Consider the following 16,202-nt stretch of genomic DNA (forward strand, 5'->3'; position numbering starts at 1 on the left):
GATCTATTAAAAGATGATCAAAATGAGATTAAATGAAGCATCAAGTGCAGCAGAATTGAATCCAGATCCAAAATATATCTGATAATATTCGATCCATTAAAATCTGAAGAAAACAAGGCTATTTTACATGTAAATAGTACAAACAAATGGACTTAATCCAATCTGGTCATAAATCCAGCATAAAATGCCGTTACACTGACTAATCCAAATAATCACATGCAAATCTGATCTGAATAGATCAGATCTCACCTGATCCATTGCACCCCATGGTTTAGATTGAGAATAAAATGATCTGCAACCACAAAAAAAGCATGGCTTCGAACCAGTGTGACAAATATCGCGAGATTTATGAAAATCTCACGATAATATCACGAGAAATTGCCTGAAAGTTTAAAACGGCAATTTCTCGCGAGATTTACAAAATATCGCGAGATTTATAAAAAAACATAAATACCGTGATTTAAACACGATATTTACGTTTTAAATGGCTATTTATCACAAAAAAATCATGTATTTTTATTTTTAAATAAATTTTATTAATATTTTCTTATAAAAAATATTTTTTATTTTTTAATTAAATTTTTTATTGCCAAGATTTTGCAGAAAAAATGCGAGATTTATGGATTTTTTTCAATTTCTCATGATTTTTTTGGAAAACGAGAAATTGCCGATAAAAACGTTTGTCACTGTGTTTCGAACCTGGATCCAGCTGACTCACTTTGCCAAAGCAGTTGGCCATCTTAGCACATGAAGCTCTACAGGAAACTGCATAATTAATGATTGGCTAACATTTCCTTTTGGACAGGCGAGATGACGGTCAACTTACCCTGTTCCAACTCACTCACATATTACAAATCTTCTATTAAATATAAATGCACAAGGAAGGAAAGGTTGAAGACAGCGAATCACACACCTCCTTCGATATTTCATTTGATACGTGCTGTGGGAGCCTCTTCTCACCTCTTTATTTTTCTCCTTTCCCTGTTTTCTTTTTTCTTCTATCCTCCCAATTAATCTCTGTCTCTAACCCGTCTTCCGAGGCAGGAAGGGGATGCTAATGCCGTTACTTTTTGACGAAAGGAAGAGAGAGAAGATGAGAATGTAAGCGTTTTTTTTTTATTGTGATGTGTGTTTAGTTGGTGATCCACAGGGAAAGTTTTATATTGCATGATTGCTTCCCCATTTGGTTTCTTGCGGAGGGATGGCACAAAATCAACGGCAAGGGAACACAGGTAGCGGGCAGTTTGGAGATACAACGTACACCAAGATTTTTGTTGGGGGGTTAGCATGGGAGACTCAGAGGGATACAATGGGACACTATTTTGAGCAGTTTGGGGAGATACTAGAAGCTGTTGTGATCACAGACAAGGTCACGGGGAGATCAAAAGGATATGGCTTTGTAAGAATTCAAAGGAGCAATATAAAACCTTATATGATTTTTTCTTCAATCTTATTCATGTGGGTTTCTTTATATATATGCTGTTTCCTTTTCTTTTCCTCCTCTCTTTGTAAAGGTGACATTTAAGGATGCAGATTCAGCAATGAAGGCATGCGCAGATCCTTCGCCTGTGATCGACGGTAGGAGGGCTAACTGCAATTTGGCATTTCTTGGTGCCCGTCCATTTCAACCGTCCACTTCTCAACAAGGTTGGTTCATCTTTTCACTCATCACCATCAAACCCAAAACACCAAAATAGTATCAACCAAAACACACCAGCCAGTAAATCTTCTCTTTATTTCTTTCTCATTAAAGGAGGTAGTCGACATAGAACGGCAACCGGATCAGCCGGAGCTCCGGTATACCGCCCACCGGGAACGCCTTACCACCAACAACATCAATACACATTCCGTCAAACCTTTCCTTATCAAACTTACGGGTAATGATACCCACTTAAAATCCCATTACATCTCTACTCAAATAAGACTAAAAACAAACGCTAAGGACCTGTCTCATTTTTATTAATAAATCTTCCTTCTTCCTCTTCTTCAGGTTTACTGGTCATTCTCAAGAAAACATGTACCCCGTGGTTAGTGTTCTGGTTAACATCATTAATAGTGCATCTGATTACATTTATGGAAGGAAATCAGATGGTGTATAAAGCTGTCTTCCTCTGAAATTGCAGAGCTATTATAATCCGTATGGAGGGCACCAGTTTCCTCACTACTATGCAGCGTTAGGAATGTTTCCCAACACAGGAATCTACAAATACTACACACAGGGCAGTATGCAATACCCACAGATGGTTCAATACCCTCCTTATCTGCCTCAACAGCAATACGGGTCTCCCATTCTCTCTCTACCCGCCAACCTTCAATCTAACACAGGTAAAACTTTCCTTCTTTCTAGATTTTCCTTCTTCTCTGTTATGAAGACACCATCTATAGTAAAAGGCCATATGGAAACGCTGAAACTATGACAGTCTGTGGTGAAATGCAGCAGGTGGTGTGACGTTGACAACCGCAACAGCCTCCTCTTCTCAACCACCCGGAGGTGGCAATGCTGAGCAGCTTTCTTCTTCTGTTTGAGGTCAAAAATTTGTGGGTGGCCGTCAGGGAGCAGAAACAACTCATCAGCAGAAAGGGAGAAGAAAGAAGCAGCGTTGGTGTTCCTTCTTTTTTCATCTGCTAGATGCGCAGGATATATAGATATTTATCTTTGTTGGTTTTGATGGGTAAAAGATAGGCGTCCCTGCTGCTCTATTGAGTTGGGGAGTACCGGATTGTTCATGGAAAGAGAGTAAAAACGGGCGGTTGATTTTCATGATCGTTTCGCTAATCATGATTCTTCAGGGTACTAGGTGGTTCTTTCTTTGATTTTTCAACTTTTTTTTTTGCCTCTTTTTTTTTCCTTTTTTTAAATATTTTGTAGGAATACGATTTGGTGGTTAACGATCGATCTCTATTTTGACCAAGACTGACACCTTTAGACAGCTCGAATACAGCCATGAACTCTCGCTCTCTCTCACATGAAAGTGACCTAGAGTCTGACTTTTTCAGAGAGCACTTTTATATCCAAATGGGTTCCAGTCATCTCCTATGTCATCCCTAGCTTCATGCCCGTTCTTGGGATTTGATTGATGCAAGCTATTTTGTTCAAACCTGACTTGTTCTACATCATTCATTTAATTAGTGATCGCCGAAATCCAACTTGTCTGCAGGATTTTTTTGAGATTCAAAGATCAATGGTTGACAAAACACAAAATTAATTTTGTGATTTAACTGGATTGAGAGAGCTCTTATTTTTATTTTAGGTGTTTATCTGTAATTTCTTCATTTCCTTCTTTTATTAATTGTTCGTCTCTTTTATATATTCCCCAAAAAATAGGGTAGCGCAAAAATTTGAGTTGTACTCTTGTTACATTGTACCAATCATGATGTGGCTGCACTATTTGTTTACTATGCAGTGTTTGGGAGATTATGTGGTATCCAAGGTGAAAATTGCCTAGAATTTAGGGTGGTGGGGTGGGGGATCTACCCTACATTTTCAGACATGAAAAGTTGAAAAGAAGAAGATTTTTTTTCCTTTTTGAGGATAGAGAAGGTTGGTTGCTTTGGTCAAAAGAAAAATCGTCTAAGTGGGTCGTTTGAAGGTTGAAAAGAGCCCCCCCCCCTTGATAAACTTGTTAAGGGTCAATGCTTAGCCTAATGAAGTTCTTTGAATACTTATGATTTTGTATGTAGGTATCATGTTGGCTCTTTGATACTTTTATGATGGTTGATCATTGATGTCGACAGTGAGGCGTTGCTTTGAATAATCTAATCTTGCCCAATGTTATCAGTATCGGTGCATGGGTATCGGTCAATAGATATCGTATAGGCGGAAAAATCGATATGATACTGACCTGAATTGGCTATTTTTTAATAAATATAAAAATTATTTTAAAATATTTTTTAATATTATTTAAATGGTTTTAACACATGTCACATTCTGTTTGACATAAAATATTTTTTTATTATTTTTCACCTGAATCGTTGGCCAAACGATTCAGGACCCATATATACCGATACTGACAACATTGATCTTGCCTTTCATTTCATATGGATTTAAAGTACTTCAATATTGTTCTTGAACGGAGATAAACGGTTGGTTTAGTAGTTAGTTGTCCAGCTTTTTTCCGAGTAAAGTGGTGAAAGAATTATTAACGGTGAGGCACGTTTCTCTCTGGATGAGCAAAGCAAAATTGCATCGTGCTTGGGATCTCCACAGCCCTTCGGTGACAGAAAGGGGTGGTACATGTGGGACCGGCTGCCAACGACTGCTTCCCGTTTTGGGCAAAGCAGGTTATATGTCCCCCCGGTGCTCATTCAAAGCCCCGAACACAGACGTGGGATTCAGTGAATCATCGGGGGCGAACATACACCACCCTCTCTGTTTTGGGTGTTGAGATGGACAACACTCGTGGCCCCATCATAATTTCACCGGGGCGGGGGACAAGGTCTCTACCCCGGTCCTACCCCGGTCCTGTTTCAAAATTCGAACCTCCATCCCTGCCTTCATCCCCACGCGGGGATGGATTTTAACCTCCACCCCCGTTTCATGTCCTCCATCCCCGGTCCAAACGGGGGCGAGGCGGGGCGTGGCCATTTCCCCTTGATCTATAGTCATCCCTTAAAGGATTGGGGACGGGACGGGGAGGGGTGGGGCAATGCGGGGATGGGGCGGGGCGGGGAAAAGCATAAGTCCATCCCCGCACGGGGATAGATTTTAACCTTCATCCCCGCCTCTATCCCCATGCCCTTCATCCCCGGTCCAAACGGGGCAAGGCGGGCCAGGGCCCTATTGTCCCCAGGTCTATTGCCATCCCTAGGTGCTTCTATATGCAGTGTTGTCAAAATGGTGTGGGCCATCGAATCGTTTGACCAATGATTTAGGTATATAGGCTGATACTGATTCTCAACTAATCAGTCGACTTTTATCCAGCAGCCGATATGTGTCATAAATTTTTTTATTTTTTATTTTAAAGCATTTTTTATTTATTTGAAAAATATCCTAATCAGGTCAGTTGCCAATCGAGTTTTTACTGATATGATACGAATCGGCCGATTGGCAATTATTCTGACAACACTGCTTCTATGTGTTGCTGTTTGATTCGTGTTAAACGAGGCAGATGATTGACAACACAAAGACCACAATTAACATTCACGATCTATAAAATCAAATGATCAGGTCTTTTATAGAAGATGCTGCTGCCGGTAACCGTGTTAAGATTAGGCTGCCATCACGAATCTAGGTCATGATTTCTTGTGATTCATGTAGAAAATGGTTGTTATCTTCATGTGATGTAACCACTCCTAATCTCTGTAACAAATGTTGGTGATATTTTGCAAATATTCTTTTTTGAGCTAACAAATATCATGTTCTTGTCATGATATTTTTAGATTATTGCAATTTTACTGTGATATTTTCAAAATCCGGCACGATTCTTGAAAGAACACGACAGTGGAAAGATTGTCATTTTTTTTTTCATGATACACATCAGCATTTTATAAGTTTTATGTTTACGTTTTAATGTATTTTCGTATACCCTAATATTATATATGCTGACATATTTCCTAACATTATATCAAAATACAAATTTTAAATTTATTGTGAGATTTGCATTGCAGACAAAATCCAAATACTGATATTTGTGCTTCATTATTTTCTTTTTGAAAGAGAGTATATATTCATTCAGTCAACCAGGTGAGGAAGCCCGTATACATATATACATAGAACACAAGAAAGCAGATGGCATACACAGAAACAGTTTGATATCAACTAGATTTAGTTCGATACTGATTGCTGAGTATGAATACATCCAATCGGCCGATCCCCACAGCCCAACTCATATCCGAGTCAGGCCATCTAAGCCTAAGCCGTGTGAACTTGGAGCTCGAAAATAAGTGCACAGTGGACTTTTCAGCGGCCATGCACATGGAGCAACAGCTGCTGGGTAGTTGGAAACCCCACTTCTTAAGGTTCAAGTCAGTGAAGATGCAATCGAGAAGAATTAGCCATCTAGTGAATGAGGCTCCAATGTGTAGATCATTGCCCCACAATGATTGATTCAGAAGCCAACACACCGTCGATTCAGTAGTGAATTGATACACATCAGTGACAGAGAGATCCAGACTGTTGGTCGGCCTCCACCACAACTGATCACATCTGTCATTCATGATCATCGAGGGCAGGAGCTGCATCGGTAGGAACCACTCCTGTAGGGCAGGAGTTGATGGGTTACATCTCAGAATCACGTCTCATCCATCAGCCGACGACAACCATCCAGCAACTGTGACACCTTTGTGCTGGGCTGGTCTGTAAAGTGACGGGAACAACTCCATCAATGAGGACTTGCAACCAAAGGTCTTTTAAAAATCTTGTCCTAACTCCATTCTCGACCTTGATCATAGAACCATCAACGATCAACTCCACCCATTTGCACCACGTCTTCCACTCGCTAGACTCCGTCCACTTGGACTAGCAGTCAACATCCATGGACAACCTTCCAAATGATACTTATTGTGAACACCCCAAATTTTTCAAAAAATCCAAAAATTTTCTTTTTGCCCCTGACCTTACATCTTTTGAATAATCGGGTAAACTTCTGATAAAAAATTCATTCATTTCTCAGATTCACTGGAATCCAGATTCAATTTTTAGTTCTGACCCAATTTCTGATACAAATCGGATATCCGGATTCAATTCTGATCCTGGATCTCTTATTTTTCAAAAAATAAAAAAATTTAAATTCTTCATATTCTCTCAGAGTTTTTTCTCAATTCAGGGTCCAATCTCAATTCAAAATCTGAATTCTAATGTTTTACCAAAAATCTCGGACCCAGAGCCATTTTGAAATCCTAGTTTTGAAATTAACTCGGTGTTTTCTCAAAAACCTCATTTTAGAAAATCTTGAAATATTTCAAAAATAAATATTTTACCTTTCAAAAACCTCGTCTGGATTCTGTCTTATGAAATCCTTCGTATCTTCCTCGTATTTCAGGTTGTCCTTCAAAAACTTAAAAGAAAAGCTTTCAGAAAATAACTCCTTCCTTATTGATTATTCGTAGAAATTCCCTTTCCTTTTCATAACATCGCTCTATTTTGGTTTTCGCTCGTCTTCATTTTCTTCTTTTTGTCATAAGGCAAAATGGTGGGATTGACCTGCATATAGCAGGATCGGCCCACCTGGTGCTACAGTAATGGAATCTCTGATTCCAACATCCGCTTTCTATTTTCTTTTCGTTTCTTCTATAAGTTATTCTGAGTTTCCTTTGATTTTTCCCATATCCGGTGTAGCATAGTATCTCATCGTTGCTATCATTTACTTTTTCCTTTTGGGGTTGTTGGTTATATTTTGGTTTCTTGTTTTCATCTTCCATTTCGGATAGCATTTTGTTCATCCTATTCGTTGTATTATATTCATCTTATTACATTTTCGGTTTCTTGTATATTCACTATGTATTTTCTTGTGTTCAACTACGATTCGATTGTCTATAGATCGCATATAATTGCTCATTGCAGGTTTTCTTAAAGCGACTTCCTGCTTTTCCCATCTGACTCTCGATAGGTGTTTGATCCCCTGATTCATCTGGCCCATCGCAACAATTGTTACGCCTCCTTTTTTATTTTATTTTTGATAAAACCCACTCTTGCACCTTAGTCTTGCATGATCATTTCATTGTTTTTATGTCTCGACCACTTACCGTTTTATTGGATATTTTTTATTTTAGCATCTATTTCCTGTTTTCTTTTACTGGTTTTTGTTTAACTCTTCTTTATGCACCATACTATAGCATCTTTTAGTATCACTCATTCTCTAGGTTTCATTGTCTGTTCTAACTCCCATGTATCCATGGGGTTCATCATATTATTTGTGCAACCTGTAACTGGTTTCATCGGAGTGAATATCAATCCCTGTTACATTCATTGTTTCGCATTGCATATTTCTGCTTAATCGTTTCATATAGTATATAGAATTTACATTCCATGCGTTTTCGTCTTGCATCTGCCTTGTTCGTGGCTTTGATATCATCTTTACCCTTATCTTTGGACTTGAAATTTTGGACATCTCTTGCAATGTAATTACATTTTGATTTCTGCAATCGACTGGAATAGAAAATCATGGCCACATTCTAAATATTTTCTCAGATCTTTATAGTTGGTAGATTTCATTATTCAATCAGTTTTTCCTACAGTGGTTTATTCATTTTGGTCTGTTCACTCTGCAACATATTTCAAACATTCAGCATCATATTGCATTGATTTTAGCATATCGATTATGTCAGCCCCGCGTGACTCATTCTAATTTCTTGCCTTGTGTATTGAGTTCAATCTATATATACATTCTCTGCAATTTTGTAAATATTGTTCACAATTGATTGAGGTCTGCTGCCCGTCTCTCCCGATTCACTAAAGCACGAATCAGGGCCTTTGTAATATGAATTGACTTGAAGGAGCACTTGGGGTCCTCGAATACAAAACCAGATATTACCAAAGAAGCAATGAATACCAAGCTTGCTCTTTTCAAAAGAGAAGTGATGTTCCATCCTAGATGGGCAGGGGGTTACACCTGCCGAATCAAGAGAAATGGCTGAAGGACTTCTTGTTCTATCAGAAGAGTGTACAAAGCTCTCCTCTCTTGAATTTCAGCAGAAATATGAAGGCATAGTTCAAAGTTTAGCAAGAAAAAAATTGCTTTGTCAATCAGGTTGATTGCAGCAGTTATTTAGTGGAACTATCTTCAATTGAATGTAGGGTTCTAGGCTATTACAGCTGCACAGAGAGAATGAACCAATTGATGAAAATCATGGTGATGCAGGAGATTTCAGTGTCTCCCCTCTGTTACAGTCATCACAAAATGAGTGACATTCTAATCAGGGTTGCATCACAGAATCCGACACTTACAGTTATTGTGAGACTCTGAATGATAAGTTACTCCCCTCATTTGACGATGAGGATGCATTGGTCTTTCAGAAGGATGGTAGGTCACCCAAGAGGTTGCTATATGAAATGAGCTGGAATTCACTTCATGAGAAACATTATCGTGAACATTTTGATGGAGTGATCTGCAGAACATACAAGGAATTTGTTCCATCCTCTCATATTAGAGACTCATTCCTACATATGTTCTTTTGCTGATAAATGTGACGTGAAAGGTTTGGATGTTAATGAGTGCCTCTTAAAGTTTGTTGAGATTCTTGAACATATTATCAAGTGTTGCACTTTCAACTAGTTCCAGCTTCACTCCCATCATCAGCCATTTCCTGCACCCACATTTTTTTTGTTATTATTTCCTGCTCCTTCGTTCTATCTTTAACATAGCATATGCTGCCACTTGCATCTTCCTTGCACATATCTACCTGTTATCTTCACTTCACATCATGCATTTGCATTTTTCTGCAAACTGAACTATTCATCATAGCACACACATTTTCACTAGTTTACACCACCACCATCTCATCATTCACTTTTCCGTAGATATCTGCTTCAACACTTCCTTCACATCTCACATGACACCAGCTTCCACCCCACACCTACACAGCAACACCCATTGTGCTACTCACATAGCAGCATCCTACTGTGATTCCTTCACTCACCCAACCTTCACTGCCACTTCCATAGGCACAAGTTTTCTGCTTCAACACCCTTCCACAAATATTATTCACACAACATCATTTCTATACCTTCTAGCTTCAGCACCCTGTTACCTATCACTTTCACCATGCTTCACTACCTACCACAAGCATCCACCCTACATATTTGCTTGGGAGCAATTCCCTATACCATCCTCAAATCATCTTGCATATGCATGGCCTGTAGCTCCACTGTATGCCCCACAGCCTCACCAACAATATCCTTTGACATCGACCTCCAACAATTGGCGGTAGCCTGTTAAGGAAGAACAGTGGAGATCACATCCTAGTGATTCTATCGCTAGTAATCAGCAGGTTGTTTGGTTTCCTGGAAAAATGACAGCACCATCATGCTCCGACCCACCAATTGTGCAAGATGGCTATTCTCGACCTCTAGCATAAATGCCCTGTTCAAGCCTCAAGGGATTTCAGTACCCTGTACAAAATTCACTTAGCTCTGGAAGTCCAATTCCAGTTCCACCATCTCATGGTGTCAATCAGATGCAACCTCATAGATCGGATATTGCAGCTGATAATGGTTGGAGGCCAATGTAAAAAGCAATTTTGTCTCTTACAACTCAAAACCTATCTTTGAGGGATGATGAGTTTATGGCACATGATCCGGGCATATGACATACTGATCTGGTGGTGCTGGTTGTCATAAAGGTCCTCGCCTTGCTGATGGTTTCAAGTTTTGCTTGTTGCTAAGGCAGCTTTGAGATCTAGCAATAGTCTGGGAAGGGATTGTACATAGTCTTTTTTTTTCTGGCATCTCTATCATACCATTTGCAGCATACTCTGTTGCGCCTTCAGCATGTACAACACCTCCCACCTCACTGCCTTCATCACTTGCACCTTATCAACTCCCTTGTCCATTGTTGTACCTCCGCCACTCACTTGTATTAGATATTGCACAACATCAACATCCGCTATATACCATCACTGTTGTCATCACCTGACAGCAATACCCCTCTTCATTTGTCGTAGCATCATGTTGCCATCCACCACCTACTACACTTCTTCACTCCCAGTCTCACCTTCCCTGCCCAGTTACCAACCTTCATTCACTTTCCTGTAGCACATTAGCAGCTAACCATCTTGCCACCCCCCCTGTTTCACTTATTGCACTCAACACCTTACATTTCCTGCAACTTCCACTACACCAGTACCTTACCTTCCCTGCACTTGCTCCATCCTTCCCTGCATATCTGTGACAGATTTAGGGGCTTTCTTGTATCTCATATACATACACTGTCATGCATATTTCATCACATCCATAAGCATCCTACATTTTTATGTCAACAAAGGCATCTCTGTATACATTTAAGGAGAGATAACTCCACTCATGCATAGATGTTACACCTAGGTATGTCACAAACATCTCTTTATTTGGTACATGCATTGCATTTAGAATACCCCTCTTTATTAACATAAACATGTCATGTAGGAAAAGCATATGCAAATTTTCCTTTTGTGAGCATAGCACTTGTGATATATATATATATATATATCGGCATATCACTTAGGATATACATTTCTCATTTAACATAGGCATTTTTTTTAAGCATAAACATAGCATTTGTCATTTTCCTCTATATTTTGTAATTTCGCATTTTGCTAACCCGGTTTGCAGGAAATGTATGGAAAATGTTATTTCCTTTTTTAGCTTAGAAATTGTAATTTCAATTTCAATTCCAGAATTGTAATAGCTAGATGATAATGAGAATTTTACATTTCAGTACTAGAATAGAATGTATGAGCATATAAATGTCATAAATTATCGATTTTCATATCATTCTTCTTTTGTTTCTCAAAATCTATAAATGATGAAACACGAATGTCACGTGCACCATTCTAATAAAAGGTAATTAAATCCTAAGTAAATGATTCACATTGATGGCCATAGTCAAAATATGAACAATGCTTAGGATTTTTATCTTTTATGGAATAACATTGGATCCACATTGGATCTCTTTCAAAAACCATCATATTTCCTAAAATTTTCTTCCTTTATCAGAGTTTAACTTGAAATTAACTCAAAATATATATCAATGGCCATAGTCAGGATATATTGAAATTTAATTTCAATTTCAAACTCAATAAAGGCACCAAAATATATTTTATTCTTTATTTGAATTTAAATATAGATTATCTTATAATACATTTTATGACCATAGTCAGAGATGTATTATATCTTCAATCTTATTTCAATTCACTTAAAGAATAAAATATGTTTTTCAAAGCCCAATTTCAAAATTCTTTTTAATTCATTCATCATCTAGGAAAGAATTACATCAATTTTTAAAGTATTTCAAGTTTTCTTCAAAATCCAAGTAATTTTGAGATAATTCTTCAAATAACTTTTTCATTTCTTAAATCAATCTTCAATTCTTATTCAAATTCATTTTCCTATTCTCAATTCTATCTTATTTTTCAAAAATTCAATATTTCAATTTCAAAGTTCAATTTAACTTTGAAATTTCAAATTCACTTATATATTCAAAATTCAATTTTCCAATTCAAATCCAATAATAAATTCAATTTAATATTCTAAATTGAATTTCAAAGTTCAATTCAACTTTGAAATTCCAATCTCATCTCCTGATTTCAAAATTCAAGTTTAAAATAAAGTATTATTCTTTATTTTTAAAAAATCTCCAAAGTTCTATCTAAAGTTCTATCTAAAGAATTTCAAAGTCTCTTCTTCCGTATCCATTGCTCAAAGTTCTAAGTTAGATTCAAAATCTAACTTTTTTAAATCAATTTCAATCCATTAAAGTATTTCTTTAGGTATCTTCAAATTATTTTAAAATCACTTGGACAACCCTAAAATTTCTAAAATCATTTTTCTCTACATTTGCATTCGCACAAGCATGATTATTTGTGCATCTAGACTTAGAATAAATTCTTAGACAATATTTAGGCAAAACAAAAGGCATAAGTTCGATCCTTGGTTCGATTACCCCTTGTAAAGGCGCCAGGTACAGTCGAACCTCGTACCAACGAGCGAATCATGTATCTCCATTTTCTAGCAAATTTTTAAAAATGGAGGCGAGTAATTTCAAAACAACTTTTCAAAATTTAAGGTCAAGTGAGATCCTTGCAAAAGAGTTTCTCTCTCTTCTTTCTTTTCTTTTCTCTCTTCTTTTCTATCTTTTATTTTTCCCTTCAAAAAAGGGAATAGAGGCTAGAAAGGCAAAGAGAAGGAAACCAGAGGAAAATTTTTGCAATGATCACACTCATCCATCATGACTTTCGTCCAATCCTTATCCTCTTTGCACAACAACTTTAGCCCTTTTAAGTGAAAGGCTATATTCAAATTAGTGAGGTCCTTCAACCCCAAATAACCTTGTACCAATGGGTTCGCAATGATCTTTCAACAAACAAGGTGTGGGGGCGTTTCTAGGCCCCCTTATCCCACCAAATAAAATTGTTTAACATCCTCGTGAAAAGCTTTTCAACGCCTCTTGGCATGTTAAAGATCTACAACATATATACTGGGATTGCGACCAACACATGTTGGACTAAAACCACCCTTCTCGAGATTGCCAAAGTGCACCCCGCCCAACCTTCAACCCACTTATTGATCCAGTTCTCCCCCCTAGGCCAATGAGAATCCCTAAAAACCCCAAAGATAAGAAGAGAGTGAGTAAACGATAAGGCCAGGGATAGGGATTCCAGAAAAAATGGCATTGTTGGAGGCAACATCAAGCATTGAAGACAAACCAACAAAACAACATTGAAGAACAATGGCGAGATTAGGTCACCTTGCTTATGTCTGCGCTAAGGGTTGAAGAAAGCTCCACTCTTACCATTAACTAAAACCATCATGGAAGAAGAGGAGACAAGACACTGAATGCAAGAAGCCCATTTTTACTCCAACCCCATCTTTGTTAAACACCCGAATAAGTATTCTCAACTGACCGAATCAAATGCTTTCTGCAAGTCTACTTTAAGCATAAACACCCTCTTTAGATAAGTGTATGTGATGAAGAACTTTTTTGGGTCAGCAAAGCACATTCATGAATACGTCTTCTCAGGATGAATGCACATTACACCACGCAAACTATCTTGTGTAACACCCTTTTCAGACGAGAGGGTGGTGTGTGTTCTCCCCCGAAGACGCACTGAATGTCACAGTGCGTGTTCGGGGGTCCGAATGAGCGTCACGTATGTAGGCACAAGAGGATCGTATTCCCGCGTGTGTCGTTATCACTTAGCATCAGAGTCCGGTGAGGTTGCAAAGACTTAAGTATCCTTTCTTGCCATGAAACGATGGTTCGAGAAAATAACAAAAATGTTCTCCATTCAAAAAAAGAGAAACAATGGTTCGAAAAAAGGACAAAAATGTTCTTCATCCAGAAAGTCGAGGATGATGTTGACTCTTCAAAGTCTAAACAACGAAACAAACCTGAAGCGCTCTCTCTTTCTTTTCCATTTGAACTTTTTGTCGTCATCTTCTTCTTCTTCCTTCTCCGTGAAACACTGTAAAACCCTCTGTCTCTCTCTAGAGAAGAAATTAAGAGAGGCAAAGAGCCGGCCATCCGATGGTGATCGTCATCCTCTTTCTGCTAGTAGTGGCCAGAATGCTGCCCTCGTCTAGCGGGCAACCGACTGCGGCGGCCCCTCTGCCGCCTTCGAGGGACACCTACAATGAAATCTTCTTTGAGTACACCTACAACAAAGTCTTTCAAAGTACAATCCGTCTACCCCTACGTCGACAATACTTTCAATCATGGCTATGCCTTCTAGGCCACCCTGACGCTGCTCAACACGGGCGTCAGAAATGACACGTTCCTCTCCGACTTCCCCATCACAGACCTCAAGACTGCCATCAGGATGACTAGCGACTACAACCTGATCACGATGAAGATCGTGCTCAAGGGGGAGGTGTTCGACATTGCGATTTACGATTTACACATATTAGTGATTTATGAAAATCGCGTAGTGCAAAAGAAAATGGCAAATCATAAAATCGAGTAGCGATTCATGAAAACCGCATAGCAAAAAAAAAAGGCAAATCGCTATGCGATTTTCGTAAATCGCTACTCGATTTTGCGATTTACAAAAATCGCGTAGCGAAAAAAATGGCAAATCGCTAAATTGAGTAGCGATTTACGAAAATCACGTAGTGAAAAAAAATGAAAAATCCCTAAATCGAGTAGCAATTTATGAAAATCGCATAGCAAAAAAAAAAAAACAAAAAAACGCGGGAAAGGATGTTACAAAAACCTCGAGCAAGAAACAATCGAAGGAAACATATAAGTGCCACGATCAAACAAAACACTTTCTTGCTCTTTTTCGACAGTTACAAGAGGAAAAGAAAAGAAAGAATCTATACAAGCCCCCCAAAAAAATTTGTTCTGGGGGGTGCTGCCCCCCAGAGACCCCGTCAGGGGTGGCCCCCGTTGGACCCATGTCGGGGGGAGCCACTGGACCCCCCTTCTGTAAGGGAAAAATTTTTGAATCAAACTCCATAACTCATCAAGTTGAACCATGCTACAGTCAATGTGCAGGTCAGTTGATGCTTAATGGAGTAGTGTAGGATCGTCTGGATGTGCACAAAGGCAGAAAAAGAAAGGAGAGAGAGAGAGAGAGAGAGAGAGAGAGAGAGAGAGAGAGAGAGAGAGAGAGAGAGAGAGAGAGAGAGAGAGTTGATGTTCATGGCCTTCTTCAGGGGGGATTCTTTTCTCGGATAATCCTGCAGTGCAGGGACTGGGTCTTAAATAACTATCTTTGGGGTACTTAAGTCTTTACAATCGCTCCTTTTCTAGAATCGTCGTTTTTATGGCACCAATGGAGGAAAGGGTACTTAAGTTTTTGCAACCGAACCAGACTCTGATGCTAACTGATGCTGACAAACATGGGGATACGAGCTGCACGTGTTTACATATGTGGTGCTCATTGAGCCCCCTAAACATGTGATGTAGCTAACGGCCGTCTTCGGGAGGAGGGGGGGGGCATATAACCTGCTGCATTTTTAGACACTTGGCTAAGGCCTTGACGATGACCTTGTACATGCAGCTAAGCAAGGAGATTGGTAAAAAATGACCCATTTCCTCCACTCCACCTTTGTGAATGAGCACTAATAATGATCTACAAAACTCTCTAAGTAGCCTTGCATTCTCGTAGAATTCCAGCAACAATTGATAGAAATCTCCCTCGCAAGCCTCCTAAATAGTGAAAAAATTCTATGGGGAAGCCATCCAACCAAAGGAATTTGCTGGAAGGGGGTGCCCAAGCCATACTCTTGAGCTCATCCTTGGTGTAAGGTCTCACTAAGATGGATGCTTCAAAGACTGAGAGGGAGGAGTGGCACATGTCTGCCATGTAAAAAGAGTTTGCATTACAAATGAAAAACATATTTTTAAAATACAAAGTTACCTCTTGGAGCAACGCATAGCTTTGTTGAAGACACTCGAGAAAAATGTATCATCAAAATCCAGTGTGAGGACCAAGCCCACACCAAGCATGAGTAACCCAAAAGCCACCTGGAGCGTACTCGATCATATCCAAGACATTTATTTATTTTTTAGATTTGAATCAATATCATTTTTATTTTTATTTTATTTAGGATTAGTTCCAATAAC

At 38.8% G+C, this 16,202-nt stretch overlaps 1 long non-coding RNA gene and 1 pseudogene across 2 annotated transcripts; both read left to right on the forward strand.

The window, feature by feature from the left end:
- Window positions 1-1,201: 1,201 nt before the first annotated feature.
- LOC149828345 (putative RNA-binding protein ARP1 pseudogene) lies at window positions 1,202-1,697 on the forward strand (annotated as a pseudogene).
- A 391-nt stretch (window positions 1,698-2,088) lies between these two features.
- On the forward strand, window positions 2,089-3,566 carry LOC149828346 (uncharacterized). 2 transcript variants are annotated; one of them, XR_016434019.1, is made up of 3 exons: window positions 2,089-2,325; window positions 2,438-2,798; window positions 3,405-3,566. It is a non-coding gene; the product is annotated as an uncharacterized LOC149828346 (long non-coding RNA). The 2 variants fall into 2 exon arrangements; XR_016434020.1 differs by having other exon boundaries at window positions 2,441-2,798.
- Window positions 3,567-16,202: the final 12,636 nt, after the last annotated feature.

Source organism: Nuphar pumila, chromosome 9 (genome assembly GCF_984573655.1).
Source record: "Nuphar pumila chromosome 9, dmNupPumi1.hap1.1, whole genome shotgun sequence".
NCBI classification, from domain to species: Eukaryota; Viridiplantae; Streptophyta; class Magnoliopsida; order Nymphaeales; family Nymphaeaceae; genus Nuphar; species Nuphar pumila.